General features: G+C 44.5%; 1 pseudogene; it reads right to left on the bottom strand.

The window, feature by feature from the left end:
* Positions 1-4,929: 4,929 nt before the first annotated feature.
* On the bottom strand, positions 4,930-21,423 carry LOC144804915 (uncharacterized; annotated as a pseudogene).
* Positions 21,424-22,052: the final 629 nt, after the last annotated feature.

Genomic DNA, 22,052 nt, shown 5'->3' on the forward strand with positions numbered 1-22,052 from the left:
ATCCAAATGGATGTCCCTCTTGGATTCCATCAAACATGGCTTGAATGAACAAGATAGCAGTTTAGCTCAGCTGGCAGCCCTAGGTTGATTGTATTATGGTCCCACTTCGGAACAAATCTGGGCTATTTTAAACATCCATGGTGAGAGTGCATGCTAGTACATCCCCCTCTTCAACCTCATGCTTGAGAGTTGCAGGGCGTATATCAACTGCATCCAATGAGCGTACCTCCAGCATTCCAGCATATGAACATACCTGCAATGTTACTCGCTTATGCGTATTAGTCTAACTCAATTGACAGCCCCGAGTTAATGTATTTCTCAAATTTTGGACCTAACTGAAACTGACATTATTGTCCCACTTTGCCACCAGGCTGATCTATTCCAATTGTATATCTGTAAAGTGCTTGTTAATGCAACTCCCTTTTCAACCTCATGCTTGAGAGTTTCAGGGCCTTTGTATCCAATGAGTGTACTTCTGTTCTAGCACATGAACACATAGCCAATGTCACCCTGCACAGAGTACCTATGTGTGTGTATTAATTATCAAGACCACATACCCGCTTTCAACCTCTTGCTAGAGAGTTGCGCGGTAAGCCTTTAACTCTAGTAGTCTTATTGGTATTCACAAGATCCACTTTCAAAACACATGTGCGTGTCTGGCGTGAAAAAATACTAATCCCGAAAAATACTAATCCTGTCTTATTGTATTTATCATTACTATTATTTATTGATTATTAAGACCATACACCCGCTTTCAACCTCTTGCTAGAGAGTTGAGCGGTAGTCTCAATGGCATTTACAAGATCTAATTTCAAAACTCTTGTACGTGATTTGCGCAAAAAAACGTATTCTGTCTTATCATTATTTTTCTTAACTATTTTTTACAACTCCTCGCCATGATGCGTCCCAATGCGTTCAGAGTTAATGTGCCTCAAATAGACCATGAATGTTTGTCCGAGTGTTACACTTCGCCGAGTAGTACCTCTCCTGTTTCCATGATCGGCGTGCCACATCATATAGATTGGCCCCGCCCACCCGAACTCCACGTAGCAGTCTTTCGCGGAGTTTCGGAGTTGACAGCAGCACTACCGGTACGTTACCTTAACGCGCTAAGGCATTTCAGCGATCGGGTCACCTTATCGGCCCCTTCCCTCACCAAGTCCCATTTTTTCCAGACTTGTGATCGAGCGCGGTGCCCCGGCCAACAAGCCCCCCGGGCGCCTCATCCAGAACGCGCACACCGGTTACCTGAAACGGACCCGGTTTTCGTGTGAAAACATTTGATAGGTATGTGATGCAGCCCAAACGCTGTTTGTTTTTCACTAGTCGCCATTCCGTTCATAATTCTCAATAGATTGCGCACTGCATTGATTTTTCATGTTTTTCCCTTTAAGACCCCTGATTCGATCTAACTATCGATGCTACATACAACGCTGCCTGCAACTGATGTTTAAATACCCACATCTGTGGGCCATTAACTTCATGTACAGGTATGCCTCCCTTTCCATAGCATGCATGACTGCCCTTGCAGCAACCGTTTAGTATTCAACTGCTTCCTGCATTTCTTTCATATACAGATACACATTTAATAACTGCATGACGCTGTGGAGTAATATCCAATATTGATCTCCTGTCTGCAAAAACATTGTTTGATACAGAGATACTTCTTTGATAATCTCATGATGCCCAACCTAATTTCCATACTGGGTTTGACAAACTGCCACAGCGAGATGTGTTGTTCCCCTTGGGCTTCGCCTTTCACCTTATTGTGATTGGTAATCAGTTTCCATTCAGCAGTACAGCCGTATATTCAAAGTTCTTTATCATTTACTCCCACTATACGGTTCAAGGTGTTTTCTTATTTGGTTTTTAATTGTATGACAGAAGTATAGGGTCAAGTCCCTTTTGACTGGTTGTCCTCTTTTACTCCTCTGTAGCTCATAGTGAGATTCATTCTCCCGGCGAGTGACTTGTGACCTACCACAGCCCATCGCTGTTCCACATCGCGAGCCACATCGGCCACGATTCCATGGTAATTCTTTTAGCATCCCTACCTCCATCGTAGTCCAAATGCATTGACTATGCTGTACCCTCATCAAAATCATCGAATTCATAAGTTCATTATTCTCATCCAACAGGACTGCCCCACACTCCCCTCACCTTCTTAGTCCTGATGAAGACCCCACTTAAGGACTGAACTGAGCCTACTCATAGGGGTCGAAACGTCGACGGTGTCTTCCAGTCAACTTCCGGCACTTGTCCTTTACAGTCCAGCACTGACTCAGTGTCCGTCGAAAGTTTTGTTATGATAATTATCCATCATCCTATGCCTTTATAAATTATTTGGCTTTTGTTGATGTAATTGTTTTGATTTTGCCTATACTGTGTGTACTCATCACTCACAACTGTGTTCATCCATTCCTCACCAACCTTCCCCCGAGCACTCCCTCCTTTTCCTTCCTTCCCTATCGGGGCACAACAATTCTGTGATAATTGTATGAAATTCCCTTGAAATTGTCAATCAATGTATTGTGAATAATTGACAATACACACTTCTCAAAAGTATAGAATGTTATTTTAGTTTTTCTTTCTAATGTGGTTCTAACTACTTTTTGTTGGTCGTGTAATATAACCTTCTCCCAGACGGGGACCCCCCTTTACATGTACACCATAGAGCACCAGCTGCACCAGCGCCACTATGGACGGGGGGACCTGCATCGGTCCTCCCCGGGATCGCCGTACTCTCAGGAGTTCACCGCCTCAGGCCACAGTCGCCCTCCACAAGCACACCGCCTCAGGACTCGGTCCTTAGACCCCGTATGGCACCATCTTGACTCTTCCCCCAGGTCAGAGCCGGTCCGGGTAACGGGCTGTAGCGCTAGATTGCAGCAGCTTAGTGACCCTTCGTCGCATCCACACAGCTCAGGACGATCCCAGATGTCTCACAGGTATTCTCCGGGCCCTCAGGGCGCCAGAATCGTCGTCGATGGAGCTTGCAGCCGGAGCTCGGTAAAAGCACATCCTACACCGCCATACAGCCGGCCACGCCCCCAGTGAATAATCTATTTTTGAGCTACTTCTACCATCTTATTTCTGATTACGGTATTGTGGATTTTTGTCATTTGAGTCTTGTATTCAGTCTATATAAAGAATACTATTTTTTATAAAACCTATGTGGTGTCCATCTGTAGTGTTTTCACTGTATTGCTATATGTATTCACAAATGCTTTACATACTCCCTCTAAGATGAACCTTCCTGATGTGGAAGAGGTGTGGCGTAGAGGCCAGGATGCCTAACTCAGGACTATCAGGTTCACAGATCGATCCCTGGTTAGCCCAGCATCATGTGACTCTGGGCAAGAGCTCGCTTAATCTTCCTGGCGCTCCCTGTGCCAGGACACCCCTTCGGAGGTAGCTGTGCGCTTTACAAATAGTGATATTTCATTTCATGTCAAGCTAACACAAGGTTGAGCAGAGGTTATTTTAGGAGTGTAGCTCCCTTCCTCGGACTAGAAGCAAGGGTCCCTATTTGGGGAAAGGTGCAAGCCATTTCCCCCAGTTCTAAAACCCACATTTTCATCCACTAAGGTTCTTTTGGTCATTACCCACAACAGAGTGACTTCCATGGTGGGGATCCTTCCTTTTAATAAACAAAAGGGAGTTTCACCAGTGTAGGAATAAGAAGTGAACCTATACTCGTGAACCTTCTTCCTCATGGCTAACTTCCAACTTTCACCACAGGCAACAGCTTGCTGCAGAGTCTCTTTAACAACCTTGACAAACCTTTCCCCCACACTATTGCTTTGTGGATGGTACAGGGACGTGTTCTTATGCTTGATCCCCCTGGAACTCCGAAAAGCTTCCATGACTAAGGTTGTGAACTGAACACTATTGTCTGGCAAGAGTGTTAACTAGAAACACTTATGTTCAAATAACTCTTCTAGAAACTCAATCACTTCACCAGACTCTACGGATTGAACCACTTTGATATCAGGCCAATGGGAAAACATATCAATACACACGTTCAAATAACGTTCCAGAGTCTTTAACTTCACAGGTCCCAAAATATCCATAGAAATGTCCACCACGGACCAGTAGCCTGTTCCCTAATAACCATGGGTTGCGTCCTGCACTTCAATATTGTGTCACAACACGCACATTCAGCACATTCATGCACCAACCTCTCTACATGTAGATCCATGGCAGACCACCAATATGCTTACTTGATCCTTTCCTTTGTAGTGGCAATGCCCATGTGTGAGGTGTGAGCACTGTTTACTAGCTTATCCCTTACTTCAAGGGGTACAACCAACCTTCTATCACGCATCAGGGGACCCCCCCCCCCCACTGCCAGATCTTCCCTAACTTGCCAAAAGCCTTTGAGGACCTCTTCACAGTCCTTCTCACACCAACCACCTATGACCATGGTTAGGACTTTCTACAAGTCTAAATCGATCATGTGATGTTCCCTCCACTCTCTCTCTGAAATCAACCCTTCACTAATCACACACATTCATTTCTTCTTCCAGTTCTTCACCTCTAAACCACTCAACATCATCTTTCGTTTCACACTCCTCACCCCGAGTCTTTACAGACAGTCTGCCAGAACTGTAGAGCCACAACCCACTTCCGTATCCCATGGGAGACAAAGTCAATGCCTTTCTTGGAGAAGACCTCCTTAAGAGGTTTGTGGTCAGTAAGAATTCTGAACCTTTTCCCCCACAAAACCTTTCTCAGCTTTTGCACCACCCAGAAAACCCCCATAGCTTCTTTCTCTACAACAGAACAGTTGCATTCAGCACCCCTCAAGGGCCTAGAGAAGAAAAGAATCGTTTTAACCTCCACATCAACCTTCTGCAAAAGAACTGCTCATAATCCCTTCAAGCTAGCATCAGTCATGAGATAAGATAGCTCTGTGGGGTCAAAACTTCATAGACAAGGTGTTTCATTCAGATGTTTCTTAATGCACTCAAACTCTTCCTCACAGCACTTGGACCAAACAAATGTACTTCCCTTCTGGAGGAGAGACCTCAAACAAGAGCTTTTCCCTGCAGAGTTCAGAACGAACTTGTGATAAAATTCAGCTATGCCCAGAAAGTTTGCAAACTCTTCTTTGTTCAAAGAGGTGCACAAATTACAAAGGGCGTTTAGCAATGAGTCTTTGGGTTTGATGCCTGCAGCGGACACAAAATACCCTAAGTACTCTATTTCTTTGACACCAAATTTGCACTTGTCAGCCCAAATGGTGGGGTCAGCTTCACATAACTTCTTTAATACTGACCTCAGCCTCCCATCATGCTCCTCAAAATCCACACCAAAGATGAGCACATCATCTGGGTACACCTTGACATCCTGAAGGCCTCCAAGAATGCCCTTCATTGCCCTCTGAAAAGAATTGAGGCTGCAGAAGTCAGTCTAAAAGGCATTCTTAGAAATCTAAAGGTACCAAAGGGTGTTACACAGGAGGTGAGGTCCTGGGAAGAGAAGTGAATATTCTGAATGTTCTGAAGAGGAGTGAAGGCTGGCCTGGTGATAGGCAGAGGTCAGGTTCAAGGAAGAAAAATGCCTTGCTTTGATGAGCTTCCTCGAGCTGACACAGAGCCTGGCCTTTGCGGGCTATAACAACAGGAGAGACCCACTCTGTTGCTTCAACTTCTTGAATGATGTTCTACCTTACTTATAGAGGTGTTTGACTGACTTTAACTGTTTTTGGAACAGCTTTTAATTGCAAGTTTTAATTAATTGCAAGTTTATATAGCGCTAGGATCGACTCCCGGAGGAGTATCTCCGCGCTTCGACCGCTGCGAAACCCTTCCTGGCTTCCCTGAGAGATGGTCCCTTAATGGGTATCTCCAGGGTGAGACCAGGCATCCCCGGCGGTCTGGTGGGGCCGTTAGTGAAGATGAGGCAAGCTAGTGCCCATAGTTGCCGAGTGCGATCGCTGATCAGAGTGGGCACCGAGGCGAGAGAATTATCGAGTCCGCTGACCCTGGTCCAGAAACCTGCCGCGTCGGGAATAGAACCCTGGTCCCGGGCCGTCCTCTGCTCTCGGGTCTGCCGCCTCTAACCAGTGAGCCACACTACTTCACTTTAGATTTGACCTTTATCAAATGTACATAGTTTTTGAGACAAACCAGTTCACTAGCAAAGACCTCAGGGAATTCCTTGATCCAGTCTCGATTAGCATTACTAACAACCCTAACTGGTGGTAATTCTTTTAGGCAGACAGATCTCATTGGGATCAAGGCAGATAAGTAGATCACGTTGATGGGACCAACTTATGAGTGACTCCCCTTTTATCAAGACATAGATTTTACCAGGGATGATTCTCTCTTTGTAGTCAAACGTGCCCCAGATATTAACCCAGCAGCTCAATAGTCACCCCACCTTAACTTATTGGTCTAATGTCTGGCTTCAACAGGGTGACTTTGCCCAGCAGATTACGCTCATAACATGTTTTTGGGACTAGAGTTATCTTGGCCCCAGAGTTGAAGAGCATTCTCACTGGAGCATCATTGATCAAAACTAGCTCCTGAAGGCCATCACTAGCATTTCCTGTGACTGGGAGAGTATTGATTCCTTCCAAATCTTCTTAATAAAGATCAACTTTCCTAATTTTTTATGCTTGTTGCTCGTTCTGCAGCTCTTTGAGACGTGAACTTTTCTCTCACAAGTTTTGCACAAGGCCTTCCAGCCTGGGCAGTCTTTAACCTGTTGACTGCAGCGCGAATTTCGCCGCGGTGCGGGCATATTAAAGAGTGGGCGCGGTTCAGACAGCCCCCGGCCATCCTCCCCACATGCTCACTGTGACGTCGGATGGCCGGGGGCCGTCTGATGCACGCAACAGGTTAAAGTTGGCCATAAGGCTAGAGTTGTCACACTTGAAGCACTTCCTCTGAAAATTCTTTGTGTTAAAGAGCTTTGAAGTGGTGCTAAATTCGGGTTCAACTAATCTATCCACCAGCACCTTGACATTAATTTTCTCCTTTTTATCACCTGAACTGTCTTTGTGCATAATATCAACACACACTTTTGAATGCTTGTGACTTTTGTGAAGTAGTGTGGCTCACTGGTTAGAGGCGGCAGACCCGAGAGCAGAGGACGGCCCGGGACCAGGGTTCGATTCCCAGCGCGGCAGGTTTCTGGACCAGGGTCAGCGGACTCGATAATTCTCTCGCCTCGGTGCCCACTCTGATCAGCGTTCACACTCGGCAACTCTGGGCATTAGCTTGCCTCATCTTCACTAACGGCCCCACCAGACCGCCGGGGATGCCTGGTCTCACCCTGGAGATACCCATTAAGGGACCATCTCTCAGGGAAGCCAGGAAGGGTTTCACAGCGGTCGAAGCGCCTTGGGACCCTCCGGGTAAGTAGTGCGCTATATAAATGCCTATACATTTACATTTACACTTTTGGTTATGGTCAGCACTTCTTGATGTGATGGCGTGTATTTTTCCCACAGGGCGTCTCTCGTTTTGTCGAGGGCGCATCCCAACATGAACTGATTTTTTAACCGCTCCTCTAAAGCTGCACCAAAATTGAATGTGGAAGCCAATTTGCGCAAGGTAGTCATGTACTGTTCGACCGGCTCATCCTGCCTTTGGATCCTTTTCCCAAAGTAATGTCGTTCAAGGACAGTACTCACTTTGGGGAGGTGGTGCAAGTCCAACTTTTTGAAGCAGATCTCATATTCATCAAGAGTGGCAGAGTCACTATCAAAGAGTTCAGGGAGGTGTTCAAAGAATTCTTGTCCCTCGGAGCCCAAACAATGCATTAACAATGAGGCTTTCCTCTCTATGCTTAAGAAAGTGCCACAGACACGAGCATGTGTGAAAACCTTCTTTCACTTCAGCCACAAGAGAGGAGGAACTCCTGGAGATGTCAACAAGAAGGGAGGAGCAGTGACATTTTGTATGATGTACGTACTATGTTTTGACCTAGTTACTACTTAAGGGTGAACCTCAGTGATCTGCTTCCAGTGCGCAATATCCACAAGCCTTATAAGCTGTGCACATCAGCAAAACTGCGTGAAACTTCAGCAAATAAAATTTAGGCCAATGAGCGCAATCTCAGAAACTTTATTTGCTATGCGTATCAGTGGAACCATCAGCCCGATTACTGATAGCACATATTTATACAGGGAGGAGTCACTTTAGTCTGGTGCTCAATTACATGTGTAGATGTGAGTCTGGTGATGCCTGATAACTGAAAGGCATACATTTGTTTACATACAATTTCATATATGTCTGATTTAGTATTCCTATTACAGCGCCTTCTACCTTGAGAAGGTCCGTCGTAGACCAGTGTGTGGACAAAACCCATGCCGACAAATCAAGGGCAAATGGATTGGGACATGGTCTAGGGACACTAACAACAAATCCTACATCAAACCTCACGTTTAACTGATGGAGAGCTATGAGCTACCTGAAGCGTAATACTGAGAAAAAGTAACATGGAGAATTGCTGCAAATTAAAGTAAATTTAAAAAAAACGAATAAAGAACTACATAACCACAGCTGTGTGACCTGGAAGCCGATTGTTTCTCAATAAAGCTCTTCTTTGCGATTACCTTACAGTGCTCACATTATCATCCACGCTAGAAGAGATGGGAACCTGGGGTGTCTGGCCACAGAAGCTCATTTACATACAAAGGGGGGTGACAGCCTGTTCACAACGCACAGCACAGCTTGTTTGCGTAAAGTGCTTGCACACAGAACAGGTTAAAGTCTTGTGTGTCTTTTTTTCATTTCTTTTAATATATCCTGCACCTCGCTCTCTTCTTCTCTTTCTCTCATTTCAATTAATTATAAATTACTCAAAGCCACTATTGCTTTATCAGCATGGCACAAGTCTGGGGTAGCCACAGTTTAAAGGGGCCCCCTACTATTATCTAGAAACAGGACTCAGTTCCACCTAGACCCTTAGCCTGCAACTGGTAATTGTTACTTTGTGCCCCAGCACTGCAGACACAGGCCTCTGAGTGTTTGTTTGTGTGAGTGGTGCAAGAGAGGAACACAGAACTTGACAGAATTAGCCCTTCTATTGCTTAAAACATTGTAAATGTGAAACAGTTTGGGGCTTAGGGGCTGGATAAAGAATAATGTCAGGAAACAAACGCAAATTAAAAGCACATTTTATTTATTCACTGAAAACAGTTTAAACATTTTATTTTCAAGTTCCACATATCTGTTTAAAAATATTTACACTTTCAGTCAACTCCGAGTTTAGTTACAAACTGATAGTGCGAAAAACACATGCTGTATAAAAACTGAAACCAAAAACTTATTTTTACATTATTTTATGTTTCTTGTTTTTTGTTTTTAAAACATGCTGTCAACCTTTCACGTGAAAATTATTATGAGCGCCTGACATCACTTCTTGTGACATCACTACATGTGATGTCATTGTGATTTGCATATGATAATGGGCTCCATCACTATTTTCCTTACTTGTTCCCTGTTTATTTGCATGACATGGGTCTATAGGTATTAAAAATAAATCTATAAATGCACAGGTATTCACCCTGTTTCTCTGGTGATGTCACACATTGACATGTATTCGGCTGCTTCTTCTATTTTTAGGTGAATACAAATCACCTGCCGTTTCCCCTCCTTCCTTTACTCTTTCTTTTTCTCCCCCTTTCTTTGTCTCTCTCGCTCTCTTTATCTCTCCCTCTCTCTAACTCCCACACACTCCTGTTAGCGTTAGCTTCATGAATGCCACTGCCACTTCAGGCATTCATACGACAAATCCTTCAGAACATTTGAGGACAAGGGACAATCAAGTGTTGAAGATGAGTTGCTGGGAGTGCAACTGATTGTCCTAGCACATTTAGGCTTTTGATGTGGGATTTCGCTATTTCACCACATTCTTCAAACAGAGTCTCCTGCTTACAGTGGCTCAATTCTGGTAAAAAGTAGGGTTTGGCAAGTCACAAAATTAATAGGGAGAGCCAAGTCGGAGAGGAGCCACGGGTCACACTCAGTTATGAGGCCTTAGGCACAAGCTGACCATCAACCGATAACAGTGTGTAAAAGATACAACAAACGTTACTTAAAAACAAGGTATATGCTCTTTTATATCTAAAAATAGGTTATATCTTGAACAACTGTGCTTCGCTTTAGTTCATTACATATACTGCAGTGGCATTTGTTAATAGTAATACATGCATTTTACCAATGAAGCTTCCATCTCCAGAGCCCTGACAACATGTCCACTCTGGGTGTGTTGGGTTTATAGGTTTTATCACTAATCCGACAAGTTAGCTGAAAACACAGCTGATAGTCCCAATATTGTTCAGTGTTGCTTTTACAGGTAGTGTGGTAAGGTGCGATTGAATGTTTTTCTTTGTATCTCTTCTTCACCAAATAAAAATCAACAATGTGTTTTTCTTTTAATCCATATTGTGCTTGTCGCCCACTATGTATCCTGGTACATCATGTCACTTTGCTATGTGTACGGAAGTGAACAATCACTGGAAACAAACACTTTTATAATTCTGCAAATAATGTTAACTGTGTTTCTTCTTTACTGCTAGTCCAGTCTCCTATAATCTGGTATTTCAAAGTCCCACATAGTTAGAATTTTATATTTTTCTGTAATTCATTCCTCTCACAATAACTGCACGGTACTGCTCTTGTCTATGTCCTCAGATGGGTCAATATTATTTTTGATGTTCTTAAGTTCATTCCAGAGTCCCTGCATCTCTAGGATTATTTCCATGTGAGTTAAATGAAGGAGTGTATTCACTGAGGGCTGTGTGGGATCGAAAATTGACAAAAGCCCTTCACACTTTCATTGCCCTTCTATGTTTTCCCCCTGTGTGTGTTCGCTGATGACTTTGAAGGTGTGATAACTGACTAAAGCACTTTGCACATTCACTGCACTTGAATGGTTTTTCTCCTGTGTGTTCTCTGATGACTTTGTATCTTTGATAATCGACTAAAGCTCTTCCGACATTCATTGCACTTGAATGGTTTTTCTCCTGTGTGAGTTTGCTGATGATACCTTAATGCTGAAGGGAAGCGGAAACTACTGTCACATTCACTACAATGATACAGTTTTTCCCCTGTGTGTGTTCACTGATGACTTTGCAGGTCTGATAATTGACTAAAGCTCTTCACACATTCACTACACCTGAATGACTTTTCTCCTGTGTGTGTTCGCTGATGTCTTTGAAGGCTTGATAACTCACTAAAGCACTTTGCACATTCAGTGAACTTGAATGTTTTTTCTCCTGTGTGTGTTCGCTGATGACTTTGTAGCTTTGATAATCGACTAAAGCTCTTTCCACATTCATTGCACTTGAATGGTTTTTCTCCTGTGAGTTCGCTGGTGTTTCCTTAATGCTGAAGAGTCGCAAAAACTACTGTCACATTCACTACAATAATAGGGTTTTTCCCCCGTGTGTGTTCGCTGATGACTTTGTAGGTTTGACAATTGACTAAAGCTCTTCACACATTCACTGCACTTGAATGGCTTTTCTCCTGTGTGTGTTCGCTGATGTCTTTGAAGGCTTGATAACTCACGAAAGCACTTTGCACATTCAGTGCATTTGAATGTTTTTTCTCCAGTGTGTGTTCGCTGATGACTTTGTAGCTTTGATAATCAACTAAAGCTCTTCCCACATTCATTGCACTTGAATGGTTTTTCTCCTGTTTGAGTTCGCTGATGTTTCCTTAATGCTGAAGAGTCACGAAAACTACTGTCACATTCACTACAATAATAAGGTTTTCCCCCGTGTGTGTTCGCTGATGACTTTGTAGGTCTGATAATTGACTAAAGCTCTTCACACATTCACTGCACTTGAATGGCTTTTCTCCTGTGTGTGTTCGCTGATGTCTTTGAAGGCTTGATAACTCACTAAAGCACTTTGCACATTCAGTGCATTTGAATGTTTTTTCTCCTGTGTGTGTTCGCTGATGACTTTGTAGCTTTGATAATCGACTAAAGCTCTTCCCACATTCATTGCACTTGAATGGTTTTTCTCCTGTGTGAGTTCGCTGATGTTTCCTTAATGCTGAAGAGTCACGAAAACTACTGTCACATTCACTACAATAATAGGGTTTTTCCCCCGTGTGTGTTCGCTGATGACTTTGTAGGTCTGATAATTGACTAAAGCTCTTCACACATTCACTGCACTTGAATGGCTTTTCTCCTGTGTGTGTTCGTTGATGCCTTTGAATGCTTGATAAATGACTAAAGCACTTTGCACATTCACTGCACTTGAATTGTTTTTCCCCTGTGTGTGTTCGCTGATGTCTTTGAAGGTATGATACCCGACTAAAGCACTTTGTACATTAACAGCACTTGAATGGTTTTTCTCCTGTGTGAGTTCGCTGATGATACCTTAATGTAGATGAGACGCGAAAACTACTGTCACATTCACTACAATGAAAGGGTTTTTCCCCCATGTGTGTTCGCTGATGATTTTGTAGGTATGATAATCGACTAAACCTCTCCACACATTCACTGCATTTAAATGGCTTTTCCCCTGTGTGTGTTCGTTGATGTCTTTGAAGGCTTGATAAATGACTAAAGCACTTTGCACATTCACTGCACTTGAATTGTTTTTCCCCTGTGTGTGTTCGCTGATGACTTTGAAGGTATGATAACTGACTAAAGCACTTTGCACATTCACTGCACTTGAATGGCTTTTCCCCTGTGTGTGTTCGCTGATGTCTTTGTAGCTCTGATAATCGACTAAAGCTCTTTACACATTCACTGCAATTGAATGGTTTTTCTCCTGTGTACGTGTGCTGATGAAGCCTGAGTAGTGATGACAAACTAAAGCTCGTGCTGCATGTGTATGATTCTTCTTTCTTGGTTAAGGTCTGTGGGTCGGCAATATATTTATCTACATCCATGACTGTATTTCATGATGGGCCACATGCCTGATAAAGCACTTGTGTTTTTCTCACACACTCTATATGTGTGTAGTATTTTTCATGTTTGATTTCACTTTTAACAAAAAAATGCAATAGCCACCAAATATTTGCCACACTCCTAATACGCAGAATGTGCCTTTGTAGGCGATTGTGCCTTTAGATTGGATTATGGCTATGCAAACTTGTAGGTAAAGATGTATCTTCCTTTTGGCCGGTGCAAATTGGGACAGTCTGTTGTATTCTAGATAGACAAACTGCTCTTTCCTTTACCCGTCAATTGTCTGGCTCTGCTCTGTTGTGCTCTTCTCTAGTTACTGTGGCTTAGCCAGAAAGAGTTTTCAATTCTCCGAGAGCACGGAATGATGGCTTGTCATCATTTTATAAAACAGAGCACTGCGGTAATCACATCATACCGATCCGATGATCAAAGCTGCTGTTGGACACTTGTTTATACGGGAGGCGGTTTGTTATTGTTGTTGCCTTAATTTTCCTAAGGTCATTTTCTTCGTCTTGTAGCGTGGAGGTGCACAGCTTAGACTCTTACATCCACCAAACTGCCCTTGACTGCTTCATCCAGTATCTGTCAGTTTGTGTGCAGGTTCCTCTGTCACCGACTGCGCTGATGGTTTCCTCAATACTGTAGCTCATGATTTCTGCTATTATTGAATATTTACAGCATTCGCTTCATTATTGATGGTCATTTAACACATTCAAGGCTTGTTTTCTGTTGGATGTAAAGATATTTAAAATTACTAAATTGAAACATAATTGAATGAGAATCCATAATGTTTAACCGGTTGTAAAAGACATTTTGGGGGAGATTTCCTAAATCTACACGCAATGCAGCGCAGCCCTCCTCCCGCGAGGCTGCGCAACAAGGAGGGAGCAGGAGTGCACCATATTTTCAAAGATATGGCTCTCTCCTTCCCTTTCCCTTGCGCCGGCACTGATTACAGCGGCCCTACATCAAGCACACACCTTAGCACCAGAGCACTAGGGTGTGTGTGTCTGTGAGTCCAGCATGGGTTTTGTACAGGAAGGAGGACACCCTTCCTGTGCAAAATACTATGCCTAGGCACGAGGGAAGGCTTTTCCCACTTTGTATGCGTGTTGCCCAGGCATCCCCTTGGTGCAAAGTAATGTAAAGCAGTGCTATGCGATGCTTCACATTACTTTTATGTTCTTTGCTGGAAAGAAAATTAGGAAAAACCATTTTGCACTGTCTTGTGCCACTTTTGTGATGCAAACACATGCAAAATCTTAGTAAATTTCCCCCTTCTTCTTTACCGCCTTTGAAACTTAGCAAGGAATATTTTATCACACACATATTTAACTAAAAGTTCTGTTGATCAGGTGACATCTTATTAATATCTGAAAAGGGGGGATTTACCAGTGATTTACCAGTAACTTAGCAAAGTATGGGCGTTCTCAGAGCACCCAAGTGCTTGAGGTTTTGCTTAAGATAGACACATATGGTCAAGATTTTTTTGAAACAACAATAGATTTTAGAAAACGAGATGGATCAGGCTGGGCTGCAAAATTTTCAGTAACTCTTTACGAAGTATACAACAAAGGTAACTCCATTCACACACTTATTCTCGTTCCTTTCCTATTCACTTAAGATCATCTCAAATACCAACTCCTGTCTTTACCTCACTGTTCATAAGTCACCTTTGACACGTTCAACAGCTCCCTTGGTTCAAGCATTTCTGGTTTATTCTAGAAGATTGGAACATTATTGTGGGTTGAGGGGGGTTTCCTATCGCCATAACATCTGTCCATCTCCCTGAAACTAGTGCAGCTTAGAGCACCCAGTTCTGGCCCTGAAAGACAACTTTAAAAAGCAAGTCTTTAGCTTTTCCTAAAAGTAGATAAAGTTCTGTAAGATGCAGCTCTTTCCAGGGCTTTTGTGTCACACAGAGGGAGGGGTTCACTGTAAGGCCTGTCCTTTACATTATATGCGCAGATAAGGCAAACAAACGTTGTTTCATAACATGTAATATTCAACGATATCAGTCATTTAGTATGTATAGGGAATCCATCACAACAAATAATTTACCTGACATATCCCTGCAGCAGATGTGTGCCTATTACTCTTTTTCCGCCCTTTTCCACCATTACATGGCATCTGGCATGACGTTGTCCGTTTGGGGCCTTGGATGCCACTTTGTGACTGGATGGGCATTTGGAAGAGCGGGAGGAGGTGTCAGTTATCTACAGGTGATGCGGCATTTCTACCTTTCCATATTTCTCATATTCAAGTTTACCTAATTTTCTGTCCTTTGGCCCCCCCTACTGCCCTCTAGCTGCACACTCACTCTGTGGGGTTCATCAGAAGTCAAATAACTGCCTCATACTCACAAGACCATGGATCTCACTTCTTCTACAACACTTATTGCAGATATAGGGCCTAGTTGGGAGTTTGTCCAACAGATATTGCCTCAAAACTAGGGGTGGGTGAAGAATTCCGGTCTGCTGGCAGAGATGGCAAAGTTTTGCCCACACCGCACTCTGTGTGGATTTGTTCCAAAAAACTTCATGCAAAACGGAATTCTTTTCTCAATCGGTTCGCCAATGGTAAGGTGGCGAGCGCTTGTGAGAAAATATAAAGCGCTAGACCTCCTCCTGGCGAGATTTTTCATTGCGGGAGGTCATGGCAGGTCGCGACCACTCAAGTGTTAAAATCTGCCATTCTCGTTGATAAAGCTGCCATTTGATTAGAATATCAATTAGAGTGGCAGAAAGCAACAGCGCCCTCTGGCACGATGTGTGGTGCTGTTCGTGCTGATTTTACAGTGGGGGTTAAACTCCTGGCACTAAAAATCAGTAAGTGCAGTGCAACTTAACAAACTCTGCCACTAGCGGAAGTCTGCAGAGTGCGGCGGAGTTTCCCTGGCACTTCGTGGAATTTCGAGGAGTAAACTCTGCAAACTACACCAAGGCATTATCAAAACCTGACAGATATCCTGCCTGCCTTATTATAATTACCACAGGATATAATGCAGTCTTAATGGGGCGGGTCGGATACCTGTCACATTTGTGTTGGAATAAACCATCCGCTGAAATCTAAATCAGGCCTTTGGTGTACATTGCGTCCAGTGTGGCTAGCTGGGCTTGAAGGATTTTGTGGTTTGTGGGTGTCACTGCGTTGAGGTCACTGCCAGGCAGACCTTCCATCAGTTGCGCCCTGTGCGGATCTTCCATCCAGGCAGGACATCTATCAGCTGTGCCTTGTGCAGATCTTCCTTCCAGGCAGGACATCTGTCAGCTGCGCCTTGTGCAGATCTTCATTCCAGACAGGACTTCTGTCAGCTGTGCCTTGTGCAGATCTTCCTTCCAGGGTGGACTTCTGTCAGCTGTGCCTCGTACAGATCTTCCTTCCAGGCAGGGACTTCTGTCAGCTGCGCCTCGTGCAGATCTGCCTTTCTAGGCTGGACTTCTGTCAGCTGTGCCTCATGCAGATCTTCCTTCCAGGCAGGGGCTTCGGTCAGCTGTGCCATGTGCAGATCTTGGGGAACGTCGTTTACAACGCGGTGTTTACACCGCACGACCTTTTCCCCGCAGCTGTTACAACGCAAGTCGTTACTACGGCTTGCGCTGGATGGCGCTGTGGGATAAGGAATGTTTTAATTTTATAGTCCAACACCTTCCCTACTGTTACGGGGACTGGTGTTGGAATATAAAATTAAAAAATTCCGAAATCCGCGCCCTCCAACGCAAGTCGTTGTAACGACTTGCGTTGTAAAACCTGCGATGTCAAGTATCGCGATCTAAAAGATCGCGTTGTACTGACATACATCCGCAGATCTTCCTTCCAGGCAGGGGCTTATGTCAGCTCTGCCTTGTGTGGGTCTGCTTTCCAGACAAGGGCTTATTTCCTCAATGATCAGTTCAAAGGTCGGGAGAGGTAGAACTGGTCTGGGTCCTCTTCTTTATTGCAGTTCTCCTGGTCAAGCCACAGACCTTGTGCTCTGAGAGGACGGAGAGTCTGGATTTTCTGAGCTCCGTGGAACATTAAGATAGTTCTAACGCAGCCAGCACATACTATAAGACTCTAAGAGTCAACGCTACAAGTGCTGCTCAAAGGTTTAATTCAATCCCTGGCAAATGCCAACTAGAAAATAAACATCCTGCCTGCACCAGCAGAGTGCAGAAAGCTTTTCAAGCACCTGGAGGTAAATGGACTTTCTCTATCTGTTGGACCTGAAGATGTTAATCCTTGGTAACATCGATCCCCTTTGGACAAGGTCCTCCATTTTGCTATCAGAATGTAACTCCTCCTGAGCAGACACAAACCCTCGAGTCCGCATTGCATGAAGCTGGGTGGTTCTCACCCAAAAGAGGGCCCTCCACAAATTGCTGACGTTTCTTACACCCCCTGGACAGCCGTGGCAACACACAGACCAACTACACCCCCTCAGGTATCACCAGTCCATCTGCCAGGATCAAGAAGTAGATCTTTCAACCTTCTCTGTTACCATCTTTAGAACGGCCTGTCTCTGGGATTCGTAGAAGCTCCACACTCAGTGAGCTCAGAATTGCCTTGTAATACCATCTCATGAGAGTGGAAGAAAAGAACATTAAGTGACACGCACCGCACAGAAGTGTAAATAAATCTACTATTATCGTTCCATGTACCATTGTCCTACTGCTGATGTTTAGACATGGATGTTTTACCGTCTATCACAGCAGCTTCTTTGTCAAAAATCTTACTCAACAGTTTGTTTTGCATCATACTTACTTATCTATGTACTGTTTCTGACCTTACAACATCTCTGGCAGACATGCTGTGCTGTCTGTTGCTACATAAATAGGAAGTAGATTGCTCCTGCAGGGAGAGTTCAGTGACCTTGCAGTCAGATGCACTTGATTGGGATAAAAGGTACCATGTTTGTTAGAAAAGCTGCAACTATTAGAATAATAAGATACCAAAAACAGCACACATAATGCAATAACAGACCAGGTACTAGAAAAATGTGACGCAAATAATGCAATAACACAGGGAAGGCACTAGGAAAACGTGACGCAAACAATGCAATAACACAGGCCAGGCATTAGGAGAATCCAGCGCAAACAATGCAATAACACAGGCTAGGCACGAGGAGAATCTGATGCAAACAATGCAATAACACAGGCCAGGCACTAGGAGATTCTTATGCAAACAAAGCAATAACACAGGCCAGGCACAAGGAAAACCTGATGTAAACAATGCAATAACACAGGCCAGGAGTTGGGAGAATCGGACGCAAACAATGCAATAACTCGGGCCAGACTCTCGGAGAATCTGATGTAAACAATGCAATAACACAGGCTAGGCGGTGGGAGAATCGGACGCAAACAATGCAATAACACGGGCCAGACACTAGGAGAATCTGATGTAAACAATGCAATAACACAGGCCAGGAACAAGAAGAATCTGACGCAAACAATACAATTACACAGGCCAGGCACAAGGAGAATCTGACGCAAGTAATGAAATAACACAGGCCAGGTACTAGGAGAATCTCACACAAACAATGCAATAACACAGGCCAGGCACAAGGAGACTCTGATGCAAACAATGCAATAACACAGGTCAGGCACTAGGTGAATCTGATGCAAACAATGCAATAACACAGGCCAGGCACTAGGTGAATTTGACGCAAACACTGCAATAACACAGGCCAGGCACGAGGAGAATCTGATGTAAACAATGCAGTAACACAGGCCAAGCACAAGGAGAATCTGATGTAAACAATGCAATAACACAGGCCAGGCTTTGGGAGAATCTGACGCAAACAATGCAATAACACGGGCCAGACACTAGGAGAATCTGATGCAAATAATGCAATAACACAGGCCAGGTACTCGGACAATCTCATGCAAACAATGCAACAACACAAGCCAGGCACGAGGAGAATCTGATGCAAACAATGCAATAACACAGGCCAGGCACAAGCAGAATCTGATGCAAACAATGCAATAACACAGGCCAGGCATTAGGAGAATCGGATGCAAACAATGCAATAACACAGGCCAGGCACTTGGATTGAAGCAAATAATGCAATAACATAGTCCAGGCACGTGGCGAATCTGATGCAAACACTTCAATAACACAGGCCAGGCATTAGGAGAATCTGATGTAAACAATGCAATAACACAGACCAGGCACGAGGAGAATCTGATGCAAACAATGCAGTAACACAGTCCAGGCACGAGGAGAATCTGATGCAAACAACGCAATAACACATGCCAGGCACAAGGAGAATTTGAAGCAAACAATGCAATAACACAGGCCAGGAACTAGGAGAGTCTGACGAAACACTGCAATAACACAGGCCAGGCATGAGGAGAATCTGATGCAAACAATGCAATAACACAGGCCAGGCACTAGGAGAATCTGATGCAAACAATGCAATAACACAGGCCAAGCACTAGGACAATCTGATGCAAACTATGCAATAAGACAGTCAAGGCATGAGGAGAATCTGACGAAACAATGCAATAACACAGGCCAGGCACTTGGATTGAAACAAATAATGCAATAACACAGGCCAGGCACAAGGAGAATCTGATGCAAACAATGCAATAACACAGGCCAGGCATCAATGGGATTGCACTCAGTGGAGTTACTAACAGAAAGTGTTCCTTGTCCACCAGCAGAAAAACGTCTATTCTGTCTGTAAGTTCTCTTGACAGGTAAGCAGGTAATAGCTGGTGGGATCCAGGGTACTGTGTGGACAAGAGGGTGGGAGGGCAAAGACTAGTTTCATATGGACTGAAGCATGGGCAAAATGAGCAATATTTCAAGGAAGTATTTACCATAGTAAATCATGCAGAGTCAGTTTTCTTGGGGGGGGGGAGCAGGTATGGGATATTACGTACCAAGGGGTGTCAGAGAGATTATAATCTTCCCTACAAGGGTCATCTGCTTTACAAAGAATTTCAATACGAGGAGTGACTCTAAAAAGCAGCGGCGGACATGCAATGAGAGGAGAGACTGCAGATTGTTACTAATGTTATGGAACAGCACACACCTTTAGAGGGTACGTAGATACAGGGGAGACACCTGAAATGGGCTCTGCACCTCACATGAATCCAGTACACGAAATCGCCTTTACACACAGACCAATCATCCTTGGTAGGTCGAGGGGAGGAGGAGGGGCTTGGAGCACAGACATAGAAGGAAGAGCTAGTAGGTGTTCAGGGACATGTTATTGGAAACTGATTACTCTAGCTAGTAGTGTCATGGACTGGTTGTGGAGACAGTAGTCCCCTACAACAAGCAGCTTTTGCTCCACAATGAAAGGAAAAGGTCTCAACCTTCATACATCAAAATATTGGTTAGGAGGCAAGATGGCGGTCTGTCTGTAGACCGCTGGAGGCGCTGCACTCGAGCTCCTCGCTATGAACAGAGGGACGCCGCCTTCTATCCCTACCAGCTACCCCAAATGATTATTCCAGTAATAATCATGGACTATGAGTAATATAGTCTTTAAAAAATGCTACGTAACCCACATGAGCCGATCTGCCAGGACTCTAAGCTCGTTTCCTCCCTGTACTCATTGATCGGCTGGGCTATAGTTAAGGCACTCTCCAACTCACCGGATTGCCACCTGCACAGAGTTCCGACGGATACGCTGACTCAGAACGGCTCTTCCGACGTCGACACAGCTGACAGAGCCGGTAGCCCTAACAGTCCTTGCAAGTCCTCCGATGTCGGATTCGCCTCTACCTCTACCTCTGCTTTTACTTCAGTCCCTGCCCCCATGCCTCCCAAAGCGACAGCAGTAGCCTCGTCAACAGCAGCGTGAGCGAGGGCGGCCAGGGCGGCCAGAGCACTCCACGAGGATGCGGAACGCCAGACCATGAACGGAGCACAGAGTGGGGGCGGGCCTGGCAACACGCTGACTCCCGCAGCGTGAGGGAAGAATCAGCCTACTCCCTCCGCTGACTGCTCTCCGAGACAGGAGGCACTGGCTTCACGAAGGAAGCTCCAGAAGAAAGATGCTTCAAGCGCTTTGGCAGCCCCGGGCTGCACAGTAATCGATCTATTCCGGGAAAAGTAAAGGAACGCTTTCAGTACAAGGCAAGAAGCAGTCCTCAGTTTCCTCATGTACTCCGCCCGAAACTACATTGGACACCGCAAATTCAGCTGGCGTGAATAGCATCTTGGATCAGCAGGGGGTAGTGCTCAAGCTCCTGAAGGCGAATTTCAAAACGATGTTGATACCAATATCACGCAGCTAGCGACTCCCACTGCTATTGAGCCCACTGCTATTGTAAGTACTATTGATCTTGTGGAACAGGACATTTGTTTACAACCTAACTCCTCTCCCAGTACAGCTGTTGACATTGGGGGTGTAGAGCTAGATCAGATTGCTGAGCTTAATGTTTCAAACCTGGCTAATTTATCTTTGAATGAAGGGTCAGGTAGTGTTGCTAGTGCTACTGTGGATACCCCGGTGTTTGCATTACCAGCCTTTGTACCAAGCACCGCTCCAGCCCCCAAGGTCCCCCTGGTTTCTGTTTCTCCAGTCACTGTAATAACGTCCATTGTTTCTAAGAATACGCCTCATGAAACGAGACCTATTGGAATGGATAATAAAGGGAATCATGAGTTGGATAAGGAATCAAGTGATTTTTACTCTTTTTCAGATGAAACTGGGGCTGAAACAGGGGCTGAGGGGGAATGGTCAGGCGAGACTGGATCTGAAGATGACTCCCTGTTCTTTAACTCTGATGAGAGCAATGACAAGGATAATGATAATAACGATCCGAAAGTTAATACTATTAAATCAAAACCTGTACATACACCCAAACACAAACAGCACGATGCAGGGGATTTAGTGTGGGACTACTCCCTGTCCGATCAACTTAGCCATCCTACACACAATATAAACAACGCTCAGTCCGGGTTGCGATCCTCAGATGATGAGCTCCCCCCTACAGCTGTGGATACTATTTTGCAAGCTATTGCTGCTCATAGGGAGGAGACCGCTCTCGATAGTCGAAGAGCCCAAGCTGCCCATCCCAAAGTACAAGTGGTGGTTCGTAAACTCACCAGGACCTGCAGCTCATTTGGTGAAAGAATGACTGAAATAGAAGTGAGGGTGCTCTCCAATGAAAATGATGCTGCTTTGAACTCTGAAAAGATTGAGCTGCACGAGGCTGAACTTGCTGATG

The sequence above is a fragment of the Lissotriton helveticus genome, chromosome 1_2, assembly GCF_964261635.1.
Source record: "Lissotriton helveticus chromosome 1_2, aLisHel1.1, whole genome shotgun sequence".
NCBI lineage: Eukaryota > Metazoa > Chordata > Amphibia > Caudata > Salamandridae > Lissotriton > Lissotriton helveticus.